Source organism: Hetaerina americana, unplaced genomic scaffold (genome assembly GCF_022747635.1).
Source record: "Hetaerina americana unplaced genomic scaffold, ioHetAmer1.1.p SCAF_9, whole genome shotgun sequence".
Lineage (NCBI taxonomy): Eukaryota > Metazoa > Arthropoda > Insecta > Odonata > Calopterygidae > Hetaerina > Hetaerina americana.
Window position 1 is genome coordinate 66,922,607 of NW_027287538.1, and position 13,484 is coordinate 66,936,090.

The following is a 13,484-nucleotide window of genomic DNA, read 5'->3' on the forward strand; positions in this document are numbered from 1 at the left end:
AAAACTACCCAAGATTTGACTCGAAATATTTTATGTCGTATGCCAATTTAAAAATGTTTGGTATGCAAACAAGAATAATAACGTTCACTGAATTTGTAATTTGAAAACTATTTTTCTCATGGGCTTTTCACTCATCTGGTTGAGAGAGAAGACAGAATAATAAATAATACCAAAAGAATAAAATACATGCAACTATTAACAGACGAATAAAGTCATACTACATTAGCGTCCTTAAATATCTGATACCTACCGGTAGTGATGACTTCGGCGGTGCATGAAGATTTAGGGATGTCTGAGTTATAATGTTCCTGACATATCAGGACCGCCGAACGACTTAAAATATTTGAAAACGGCCAAATAATAATACGACCATTACGGGTCACATAATAATGGAGACATTACGAGTCTCAATGGTGCTTGAAGAATAAAATTAAATCTGAAAAAACTAACTGTAAATAAATGAACAACGTAAACACGCGTGTATTGATGACGCCAGGGTAATTAACTCCTTAGGACCTTGCGCAGAAATGGGAGGAAGGCGTATCTCAACTAAGCTGACTGAAAAATTAATAAAATTAGCTTGAATGTGGGAGAAATTAGCTATTCATTGACCTTTATATGTTAACTAGCATGCCTAATTTCTCACTGTGCACTCGCCAAGTTACCCTAGGGGTTTACGTATTCCTCGATATTGTTTTCCCTTGAATCACTCATTGCGATGCGAGGTTTTCCAAGTAATTTATAGAATTAAAATTTTTAAAAGAATTAAATATTTCAGCATTATTTGTCTGAAAAGACCTTAAGAATTGTACCTGTTATGAGAGAGAAAAAAATTGAGTGAATGAAGTGATTTATAATATTATATATTTGAACGAAAATATTTCCTAAATGGCATCGTTTTGTGAGGAATGCGGGACAATATTTATGAAAAAATATATTAATTTTCACACAATAACATCAGTAATAGCAAATAAATACCATCAAATCGGTTCGCCAATTAGCGGTTGTCGGATATAAAAAAAAGAAATTTATCTGCTTCAATTGCCAATCCAAAATATCCCTATGATATACAAACACAAATATGCGCTATATGGCAATCAGATAAATTTGCAAGCCATGATCTTAGCTAATTAAATCCGTTCTTTTTGTGCATTAGTATTGAAAATCTAAATGCGATAATTTTCATTATTGCTATCTATTACCCTACTCGACAAGTGGAGAAAAGAAAATTAACATGCCAATCCAAAAGCTCAGAAAGTTGTAAGACGCATAATCTAGAACATTTTTATTTTAAACTACCAAATCAGCTAGACCGGCAAAACTGCTACTACATTTTCGAAAATCAATTATAGCTAAATTTATAATAACAGAGTGCATCCCTATCAGCATAGTACCATTATTAGTACATTATTTCTGCAATTTTTCCCAATTCAACAAATTTTATAACAATTCATATATTTCGTATACATTGAGAAGAATGGCAAGGCATTTTGTACGCTCATTTTCCATGGAAAAAAATTACGGATAAAAAAATACCAAGCTCAAAACCTCCTGGTAAATCTCCAACCACCGACGAGATACGAAACGCCCTGAAAGGCTTTTCCTTTTTTTTTAATGCGTACCTACGTATCAATGTGGGGGGAGACGGCCCGTGGGGCGAGTCGGGAGTCGGCTGAAAGCAAGTGAAAGTGCGGCATGAGAGAGTGAGAACGGAAGGGATGGAACGGGAGCGTATTTTGCGGCGGTGCAGAGGAATGAATTAATGGGAAGAGAGGGGAGGGTGACAGGGGATGGGAGAGGGGGCGAATGGACCGTACGGGTCGTTGCAAGAGCGAATATTTAACGGAATTTCAATAATCGGACTCACGAATATTTACGATTCACTCAAACCTACGGAATCGCGTTCGCTATCGCAGTCGGAAAACGTCGCGGTAACAGAGAAGGCGTTACAGTTTCAAGACTTATAAGTCTTCAGAACTTTCCCAAATCCTTAGGAATGAGCGAGGAAGGTTATTTCGCTTGGATATGGCAGTTCGGGATTCCTGTCTAGATTCGTTATCCCTTATCGACCCATTAGATCGTTCGTAAAGTTGTGCGAATCAGGACTATATGCCGCCAGGTTGTGAATCAACAGAAAGATAAAGAATACAACCTCAGAAGTAACAAGGTAAACTACAGAAAGAAAACATTCTCATATTTCCTTCCTAACACGCATTTGGAATCCCCCCTCCTTTTCGTTATTACCCTATTTCCATTTTCCTTACCCCCCAGCCGCGCAAGTTCCCCACTACTTCAGCGGCAGTTACGTCTTCCATCTTTAATACCTCCATGAACATACCCAGTTAAAACATATAAGAAACCACTCGCTGTTAGTCGAAAACATGGGAAGAGGAAGAAAGGTATCTTAGCATGACAAATGGATGACAGTGCGAAAACTCGAGAATAGACTTTATGAATTTTTAATCAATTCCAACTTAAGAATACTACGCAGAAAAAATTACACCGTACATTTCGAAGAAATTAGCAAGACGAGAGGAAGAGAGGACTGAAAGAAGAGGAATTTTGGATAGGGGAAAATCCAACGCAAAAGTGAAACAACAGCAGCATTAGACTGTCGGATGGGAATGATGAAGGATTAGCGAGAGTTGGGCAGAGTAGAGAGAATGTTCAAAGTGTAGGCAGGAGAAAAGCGTGGGACTGGGAGAATTGGGAGAGAAAGGGAGAGAAGATGCAAAAAGAAAGAGAGAGACAAGACGGGTTGAAAGAAGTCGAAAAACCTCCCCTCGGAGATCGAGGAACAATTCTGCCTTTGTGCACACTCGGCCTCAAAATTAATCAACTTAATGCGTTAATTCGAACATTCACACAAAATCCAGGCGGGGAAAAAGATAACGTCGCCTCCATTACATTCGTCATGTCCACCGCGTGTTAACGAGAGAGGGGGAGGGAGGGACAACTGCAGTTTTTAAGTAATCTGTAATAATTGCTGAATTCACCCAAAGGGACCGAAGCACAAGTTTTAATGGAGTAGGTACATCAGCGTCAGCGAGACTGCAGATGTTTTTTTATATTTCATAAAAGAATACGTTTACACTAATTTAAAAGGGCTGAGGGACAGGATGGAAACATATACCCTCCGTAAATGGTGTCCAGGACCATACTTAAATCAACTATGGGTACCAGAACTGAATGGGAAACCGCAAAAGACAGGGCATGGAGGAAATACAATCCCTCATGCTTCGGGCCGTAAATTTTAGCAGCAAGCAGAAGTGACGATAAACCTACCACTTGAGGGCTATGATATCTCTTGAACGCCTACGATAAATGGATACCAGATACTACATCCAAACTTGTGTTTTCTCCGCAAAAGAAGATGATTTGGTATTATCCCGCCATTGAGCGAACGAATGAAACATGTCAATGCATCTATTCGCGTAGAAAAATAGCAAGAAAAATTCTTCATTGTCTGTGTATTGCCAGTATGGAAAAAAGTAAGACTCGATATTTCTCATTCAAGTTTCACGGATCAAATTATTACAAAAAATACACACTCCTCACTCAAAGTTAGAATTGTAAGCACAGACTAAAGACATAAGGGTGTAGCATCTCAAAACACTCCGCCAAAGTACGCAAGGTATAGCACGTAGATTGTTGAGATTGTTGTTCAACCTTTGCATGAATGTATACGCCACTGTGGCTATAGGTTTGCATGGATGTGTTGATTTTGTATGTGATTTTGTTCCCTTTTACAGGTGGTGACCTAACACCCCCCGCCACACGCTCTTGCGGCGGCTTGCGGGGTGTTATACAGATGTAGATTGGAGTTAATAAACGGTGAACGTAGGCAAGGTCACGGCGTCGGTTTTTTGGGATGTGCGTGGGATAATTTTCACTGAATATCTTGAAAAAGGAAACACTATTAACGGCGAGTATTATGCATGCTAACGTATTGCAACGTTTGATTGAAGAAATCAAGCAAAAGCGGCCCCATTTGGCTAAGAAGAAAGTTTTGTTTCATCAAGACAATGCACCAGCTCACAAATCCATTATTGCAATGGCCAAAATTCATGAATTCAAGTTTGAATTTCCACCTCATGCACCTTATTCGCCAAAGTTAGCCCCCTACGATTATTTTCTGTTCGCAAACTTGAAAAAATGGCTCGGTGGTCAAAGATTTTCCAACCGTGAAGAAGTGGTGTCGGCAGTTAATGGCTATTTTGACGAGCAATACATTTCTTATTATAAAAAGGACATCGAACTTATAAAACATCGCTGGGAAAAGTGCATAAAGCTGAAAGGAGATTATGTTGAAAAATAAATATCTTTTTTTCCAAAATGTTTGTGTTTTCTTTTTTGGGTCGAGTACTTCTGGGATTCTACTCGTATATTTCTATCGTCTTCCCTACCGATACTCCCTGCCACACGTCCTCAGGTAGCTTTATTGTAGCTGCACTTCTCACCGCAATAATATTTATCCCCTGCCACATTGCAATGGAGCGAAGAGTAAATAGTGGAGGGCAAAACACTCCTGTCCTCTCCCCTTAAACGCTTGGGCACCTGCCAATTTAGCATCAATTTCGCCCGATAGCTCCCGCGAAGAAAATTCCTTCCAGGCACGCAAAACGACGCAGAACGAAAACTCGGAAGACAGATAAATTTCTTTGAATGGGCGAGGGAAGAAGGGAACCAAGGTTAGAGGGTTCTGACTCATGGCAACTCCCCCTCACAAGACAATGACGCACCGAAAGCGCCCTTCTCACTCCCCACTCGCTCCGTCCGTCCTCCACCCACGCACGCGCAGTGCCATGCACACCGTATACGGGAAATGCTGCGCAATAATAGTGTCTCCAAGGGGTTAACGCCTTTGAATCAAGGAATTTTGGATGACATGTACAGCGATGCGTTGAAGATGGCCCACCCAAAACGAGTTACGTTGAGTGACGTGAGACTCGAGCATAAAAAAACAGCCACGGCATAATTCAAACAGATGTCAATCATCATCGTATTGCTCTTTTGTTTCTCGAGAGAAATTCATTTGAAGCACATATGAGGTCTCAATGAATCCCCATCCCTTCCCGAGGAAAATAATGACGCAAAGACGACGCCACTGTGGTTTTCATTTGGTCGATATTGGGCTTTTAAAGGCCGAAAAATAAATGACTCTTCTTCAACTCATTCCAGCGTATTCGAAAGCAATTTGTAAGTCATGCATTTGTATGCATGCATTCGTGGATGCATATTATGTTCATAGCCCTTTATTGTTTAGGTTGGTATAAACAGCGCTGTGTACGGAGCATAGAAAAACTTTCGAAGTGGTCTTGACGACCTTTTGAGGAGATCCTGATTTTTACACTGATTAGTTCTAACAAATATTTACACATTCCTTAAAAATCAATGCGTTAATTCAATTCGTCTAATACGTAATAATGTATCACTTAATTATGAATACTAAAGTACATATTAATAGATTTAATATTAACCTAATATACATAAATATATATATATATATATATATATATATATATATATATATATATATAAATTTTTTAAATAGTTTCATCCGGACATGAGCAAATTATATATATATATATATATATATATATATATATATATATATATATATATATATATATATATATATATAATTTGCTCATGTCCGGATGAAACTATTTAAAAAATTTCAGAAATACGCGAAGCTTGGATCGAAGACTATGAATTTGATTTAACTTTGAAACACTTTTCTGGTTTCACAGTCTTCAAATTAGGTGGCTTTCATTAAACTTGATATTTACGCGAGTTTCGTAGAATTAACTTCATTTCTATATTGGAAGAAAGGAAATGCTCAGGTTAAGATGATTTCATAGTTTAAGCTTGTTTAGAAGCTAGACGCGGTATCTTCATACTATAAACTCGATTTAGCCAGCAAATGTTTATCTCTGCCAATTATACATCATTTTTGGTTTTTAGATTACAAACCGAAAATCAATATTCAAATATTGCCGATTCGTTGAATTATTTAGAATGATGCCACCATGGATTTCAAAGGCGTTCAACTGGGATCCTCAACATAAGTTTAAGGGCGCGGAAATAAATTGCAAAAAAATAACGTGCTATCTATATCAGAGTAAAAAATGTAAATTATTAATGCAAATTGGAGTAATCAACTACTTTAAAAATTCAATAAATTCTGTTATTAACGAAATCAAACGCTGTCTTAACATCGCCTTTTCTGACCATATAGACGATTTTTTTAACCTTTGTAAAGACGTCTTAATTACATCACAATGGAGTGCGTCAAATATGTTATTTGGAGTATTGGTATAAGGTCGAAACAAGGATAAGCACATGAAATTTGTCTTTTTGACCATAGTTTCAAGACGGATTTTTGCCCATGGTTTCAAGACGTCTTTTCGACGACGTTTTGAACTAAACGTTCTGCCTGCATTTCTACATACCATAAAATGTAGATGTCTAAGGTGAACTCACCCCCTTCTACACCCTATTTTACTGAGCACTATGTAGATGTTAGTTAGAAAAGGTGTACGCCGTCCAGGGAAAAAAGGGAAGAACACATACGAGGGTCATCCGGAAAGTAGTACCCGTTCGTGAAATAAAGACACAAAAGTAAATATTAACAAACATAAAAAATTTTATTTGAAAGAGGATACTTTAAACTACTTCTCAACATAATCTCCAAGCAAATTAAGGCATTTGTCATAACGTGTGACAAGTTTCTGTATTCCTGCTGCATAGTCCTTCGCCGCCAGCTCATTGAGATACGCGAGGGACCCATCTTGCACAAATTTTTGCATAATGCAGATGGTGTTTAACAATTTCATGAACAATTGTTCGAGAAACATTGGGAAAATGCTCACAGATGTCATCAATTGTGACGCGCCGATCGTTCCTCACGAATTCGTCAACTGAGCTCACCAGTTGGTCTGTAATGACAGACGGTCTCTCCGAACGCTCATCGTCGTGTGTGTTCCCCCTCCCCATGTTGAAGTTGCGACACCACCGCCGAACAGACGACTCGTCCATTACATTGTCTCCATACACCTCCTTTAATTGGCGATGAATATCACATGGGCGAACGTTTCTTGCATTGAGGAATTTAATCACTGCCCTCACTTCACAACTGGCGGCGTTCTCAATTTTTTTAAACATTGTAAACAATCACAGAAACAACACAGGCAATGCTAGCGTCACGCAACTTGGCTCAGAGAAGGCAGACAAGCCACTGAAGCTATCTGACCTCGTCCAGCGGCTACTCGCGTCGTCAGCACTTCATGCGGCACGAACGGGTACTACTTTCCGGATGACCCTCGTACTACTTTATTGCTTCATACTATTATCTCCAAAATTTGTCACGGTTATTGAAAAATATTAAAACTCAATTTTGTAAAATATTTACTATTTTACCAAAACCTTGCTCAGAATTCTTTAAAAGATTATTTATTTAATATTGGCCTTTCAACAGGCCAACGCTTTCAACGCAGTGGAAGGGGTTACTTGTTCCGAGTATAACCCCCAAAATTGAGCTGGCGGGAGGAATGATACACGTAATTTATATTGGTTGGATCACCCTTGCCAGAAAGATCGATGAGAAGAACCTGCCCAAAGGGATTCGGTAAAAGATCTGATCTTCAGCGAGAAGGATGCCAAGGCTTTTGGCCCCAGCGGGGTGGGCCTATGAAAATGTTAAAAACACTATCGAGGAAGGCAGAGGAAAACATCTCAAACATCACATATAATTGTGATGGAATTGACCATGCTGAAAAGTTTGAAATTCCTTTTGACAAATATTTTTTTCTATAATTAGTTAATTAATAAAAGTAATACCGTATAATAGTATGCGGAGCGTTTGGCACCTTAAGGTCCCAGGATCAAATAAGGTATCAATTTGATGCTCCATGACACATCCAAGTACAGGAGTGACCGGCTGTGCGCATGAGCTCAAACTCTTTCTGCCCAATCAACCTTCGGGTCAGTGACTGCGGAGGTGATGGGAAAATATGTTCGCGCAACTGGAATATATTACGCCAAGGTTACTGGAATATATTAAGGACAACTAAATGTTTTAAAACGAAGGTTTAAATATAATTCAACGCTTGCCAAGAACGCACTAAATATCAGCGAAAAGAATGAAGGTTTTAAACCGGACAAAATTAAGCGCCAATCATTCAAGCACGGAATGTACGTATATCAACACTATAGCAAGCTTGATTTAATAACAAAAGATAAATCAAATTTATCAAAGGTCAAGATACATAAAACTAGATGAAATTAACTTTCCTAAAACTCACGAAAGAAGGCAATTTGCAATAGTAGGCTAAAATAAACCGGGAAAACATTCTCTACATTGCAAAAAAGGAATACATGATAAATCTCGTATTTATAATATTTATGAATTATGCGCAATATGTGGATTTTATCTCATCCTTGACCTTAACAAGTAAACAAATTCCTAGAAAATTCGGCGAGAATTCGGCGGTCATTACGAATTGAAGTACAGATATTATCAGTACAAGTATAATGAGATGACTAGCCCAGGAACAATGATTCAAAGAAAAACATCAAAAATTCTCGACTGCTAATCTTACCCCTAAAATCTCATTCGTGCTTGCCAACACTTCCGGTTCCTACATTCACTCCCTGATAACACTTCCACACGATGATGGTTGGATGACAGAATCAAGCTGTACATAGACGCAGCAGCATGACTTGTATATATCAAACGAGTGTGGAAGTTTCAACTATTCTAAGCCGACTTTGATTGTGGCCCCAAGGACGATCGGCGGTCAGCGGCAACGCCGTCTATACAATACGCAGCTTTCACCGCCTGATGGCTATGGGGGCATTACGTTGTTGAATTCACAGAGGCAACCCTCATCCCGAGAAAGTATACATATATATATATATATATATATATATATATATATATATATATATATATATATATATATATATATAGTAGTAGTAGTTTTGAGGGGAGGCGACCGACAGCTAAGGTCATTTGCGCCATAGGGGAAGGACAGGAAAGGATGAAGGGTGGAGAGAAACCCGGCGTCGGCATTGGCCTACTCTTTACGAAAGGCGCCAAGGGGTCCGCGGCTTAACGTCCCATCCGACGGACGGCGTACTCACTCAAAGTGCCCTCCACAAAGCACATCAAGTAGGGATCGAGATACCTCTGAAAAATATTCAACACCGCCGGGATTTGAACCCACGCCCTCAGGGTGGGAAGCCAGTACGTTAGCCCCCGCACCATCTCGATCCCCATATATATATATATATATATATATATATATATATATATATATATATATATATATATATAAACACAATATATATATATATATATATATATATTGTGTTTTTATATATTTGCGCGTCGCCGAAGAGCGTTCCATTTCGAAGAGAAATATATATATATATATATATATATATATATATATATATATATATATATATATATATATATACACACACACACACACAACTTCCAGGCAAACCATAGCCGGCACGGTGGAAGGATCTTGCCCCCCTACCCTGATAAGTGAATTTCACATGCCATCGGGCTAAGTATTCGGTGAACTCGACCCTCAACCGACCTTTGAGTTCAATACCGTGTTTATGGTTTATATATAAGGAATTTTGTGGTTTTAGTTAAATAATTCGGTGGTAAGATATTTCCAGAAATTGTTGCATGGCAATGTGATACTCAGTATTCCTGATTGAGAGAACGTGTTTTTGACTCAGGGGTTTCGGGGCACCTCCGGAAGTTTCCAGGGCCCAGCTCCGAAGATGTGCGCCCAGGGGGTTGACGGATGATGCGAGACCATTATGGGTGGACATGAGTCCTTTGTGCCTCCAGCTCACTCGGGAGACTCCGCCGAGTCACGTAATTGGTAATGCCTAGCCGCCGTTCTCGGATAACATGCGGATAAGCTGCATTCAAATCAGCACGGCTGAGCCTGGAGTGGACGTGGTGAAAGCCAGGTGCGGCCGCTGGAACACTACCCACCGCCGTTCTTAGCAATTACGACAATAACTCATTGCTAAATTTCGCAATATCAGGATGGAGAAACATGAAGGAAGTGATTAGATACAAAACTGACAATCACATACGTGTATTACACATTTTTTATCCTAATTTTTGGAGAATTAAATGGAAAATGTGAACTAGGTGAGGTAGATACCTCCAGGAAACACCACAAAGAAAGAACTGAATTGAATGACGATGCAGAAGCATTTGATTAAAAAAGTGCGCATCGATATTTCTAATAAAAAATACACGAATTGCTTAAGATAACGTAAAACACCGTCAATTTAAAATCGAAAAACAACACAGGGAAAAAATGTGTTGCCAAAATAAGTTATTTAAGAATCCTTTGCTTGTCTTTTATGTGGGAAATGCACTTGGTCCATACCCTGATGTGTGAATTTCACGCGCCGTCGGGCTTGGTACTGGGTGAACTCCACCATCACCTGCCAAGCCGACCTTCGGGTTGATTATAGTGTTACTGGTTTATATATATATATATAAATATATATATGTATATATATATATGTATATATATATATGTATATATGTATATATATATGTATATATATATGTGTGTATATATATATATATATATATATATATATATATATATATATATGTCAGTCACAACCGTAGCGATGATATAAAACTTAGAAACACAAAATAACTGAAGACTAAGACTTTTTTAATATACCGGTGGCCCGACCACCTTTCTAAACGAAGGAAGGGAACTGAGGATTCTGGTGATGGACAGGACGGTTAAAAGGAGGCAGTGGTAGAGAGGCTACTGTTGATGTGGAAGAAGGCTTGCGTGGTGACTGTTGATGCGGATGTTAGGGGGTGTGGCGCACTGCCCAACGTAGACGGAGGGACAGAGTGTACAATTAAGTTCAGATTATACTGCGGGATGTGCATGAGCGAGTACCGTGGGATGAGAGAGAATCAGTTAGTTGAGAGGGGAGGCAAAGAGCGGTGAAGATGGGACTTATTTTGCATTTAGGTCTATTGCGGTGCACTGGGGTGTTTTGGTAGATGGCGGAGGATTTGGATAATGGCTTGGTGGAGTTTATTATGTCCGATTAATTAGCGGATCGTTTATTAGTAACTGAGGGACATTCGTGCTATAAGTTTGTCGTTGTTTTTTTAGTCAAGATGAGGAAGAGGTCTTCCGTAATATGTCTGAGGGACTGAATTCCTGGGAAGAATGTTGTGCAGGCTGTGCGCGTTAGTGTCTCGGGCAGGTTTGGCAGGGTTAACTCGTCAGAGAATATTTGTATTAAGAAGGGACTCAGGTACTCAATACATATGTATAAGCCTCTGATACTAATCAGAACTGGTCATGTTCTACAAAAAACTATTTCCGGAAAAACAATAAAAAACTATTTCCGGAAAAACAATAACGTTTACGAACTTTTATGATTTAATTTCATCAAATTACAACCTCAATGCCAGTTACGAGTCTCGTTCATCTTGAATAAAATTTCCTAACATTGATATTGTCCCTAGCATCATCATTAATGTGCACACAAATTTATGAAAACTCTGTCAAGCTTTTTTATTTAAGTTCATCAAATGTACAAACATTTCTTTGAACACTCTGTATCTCAACAGCTGCATTAAAAAAACTTCATTAAGGAAATATGAATCGTGACGTAAGGGAACCTTTTGAAACCTTGAGAACTACGACACGTATACCAAAGCAATCGATGTTGCAATTAGCAAATTAAATGTGACGCAATCGCCCAACGACAAGGTAGCACAGAGGGATTAAGGTGAATGCAATCAATAGCAATGAAAACTTTATACAAAGCTAAATGAATGAGAGTAAAATGAACATTTACATTCATAGAATACAATCTGAGCCACAGCAGGCTTGTATATAGGAATCTTAATTTATTATTAAACTTAAGGGAATTACGTTCTTTAATTATGTCCTCATTTAATTACATTCATTGGATAATAATGCAGTTTTGCTGTTGGTTTCGTTTCTTTAGCAATTTTCGACGTGATCATAGATTGTGAGGAGAAATGAATATTTAAGTCTATAATGAGATTTCAATTACAATATCCAGGTGATTGACTTGCCATTACATGTTACTGTGTCTGTCTAATCCATCTTCATAAAAAATAAACTGCTGCCTCCTTTACCTATCTGAGATTATTATCTGACTTGCATTATTCTTGGAATGAAGTTTTCCCATTCCGTTTCCTTCATTACTTCGCGACAAAATGCTTTGTCGAGTAACAAATTATGAGTTAAAAAAAGAGATTTGCGTAATTCCATAGCATGCATTTTTCGCGTTAGGCACCAAACACTTCCCGAATTTTCTGAAAATGTGGTCCCACTAATTTTGAATAAAATATGAAAATCGTCAGCGATAGACACGCAAACAAGATACCGATTCCTTAAAAGAATGCTTTCAAAACCCCATGTTTTTACTTTTCAGCAAGACAGCCAGACCCGCTGGATAAAGAGTGTGGAGTCAAAAGGGTAAAGACGCTGGCGATGAATGGGTAGAATAACTTCTTGTGAATATTGGGTAAGAAAGGAGGGGCAGTACAGAAAAAGGACTGTGTACTAGACGAGGCGATCAAGTGGAGCCCTTGGCGTGAGCCTTTGTCAGCAACTCAAACGCTAGCGAGAAAAATGTAAGTCATCACGCACTGTTGGTGTGAATAAGTAAGCAACTAAGCCTGCAGAGGAAAAGGTAGGTGATAAATGCTCTAGCTAATATATTACAGAGATAAAGATTCTTGAATAAAGCACAACATTGTTTGAAATTACACCAATCAAATGCCCCCCTCACAACATACAACCTAAAAGTAACGTCGAAATACCAATGAATATGGAATATTATATTATTGAATGGCCATTGAGTGAACGCACTTCAAGATAAATAAAAATTCGCTAAGCCGGACATTGAGGGATCCGAAGCCAAATCAAGGCGAATTATTGTTGCACTGTGAAATTCTCCCATTAGGAGTAATAACACCTGCGAAAGACAGACTCAATTCGAAGGAAATATAACTCAAGTATCAATTCTGATTAAGCCGGAATTGATAGAAGCATTGCAATTAAAAAACCTGAGCCATTTATTTTTCTAGAACGTCACGAAAAGAAAATCTCCACCGTGAATTCACAAACCAAAAGATTATTGCTTCGGAACCATGATATCGCTCCATTTATTTAAATTATTTCCACTGAGAACTACAAAACGAGGCATTTACAGGAAAATTTAGACATGACGAGACTCCGAACAGAGGGGGGGGGGAAACATTCGAGACTTTAATATGGAGTGACTGGCGCGAAAACTTTGCACTCGTAAGAGGAAAAATAAAGCGAGAGCTGATTGGGGTGCTTTTCTGAGAAGGGTTTAGAAATATATTGCAAGGCTGAGGTGGAAAAACAGGAAACCGTTGAAGAAAAGTGAAGTGG

General features: G+C 38.6%; 1 protein-coding gene across 2 annotated transcripts in view; it reads right to left on the reverse strand.

Moving 5' to 3' along the window:
* The window catches only part of Polr2H (DNA-directed RNA polymerases I, II, and III subunit Rpb8), a 688,914-nt gene that overhangs the window by 328,189 nt on the left and 347,241 nt on the right, over positions 1-13,484 (reverse strand). The window lies entirely within an intron of this gene.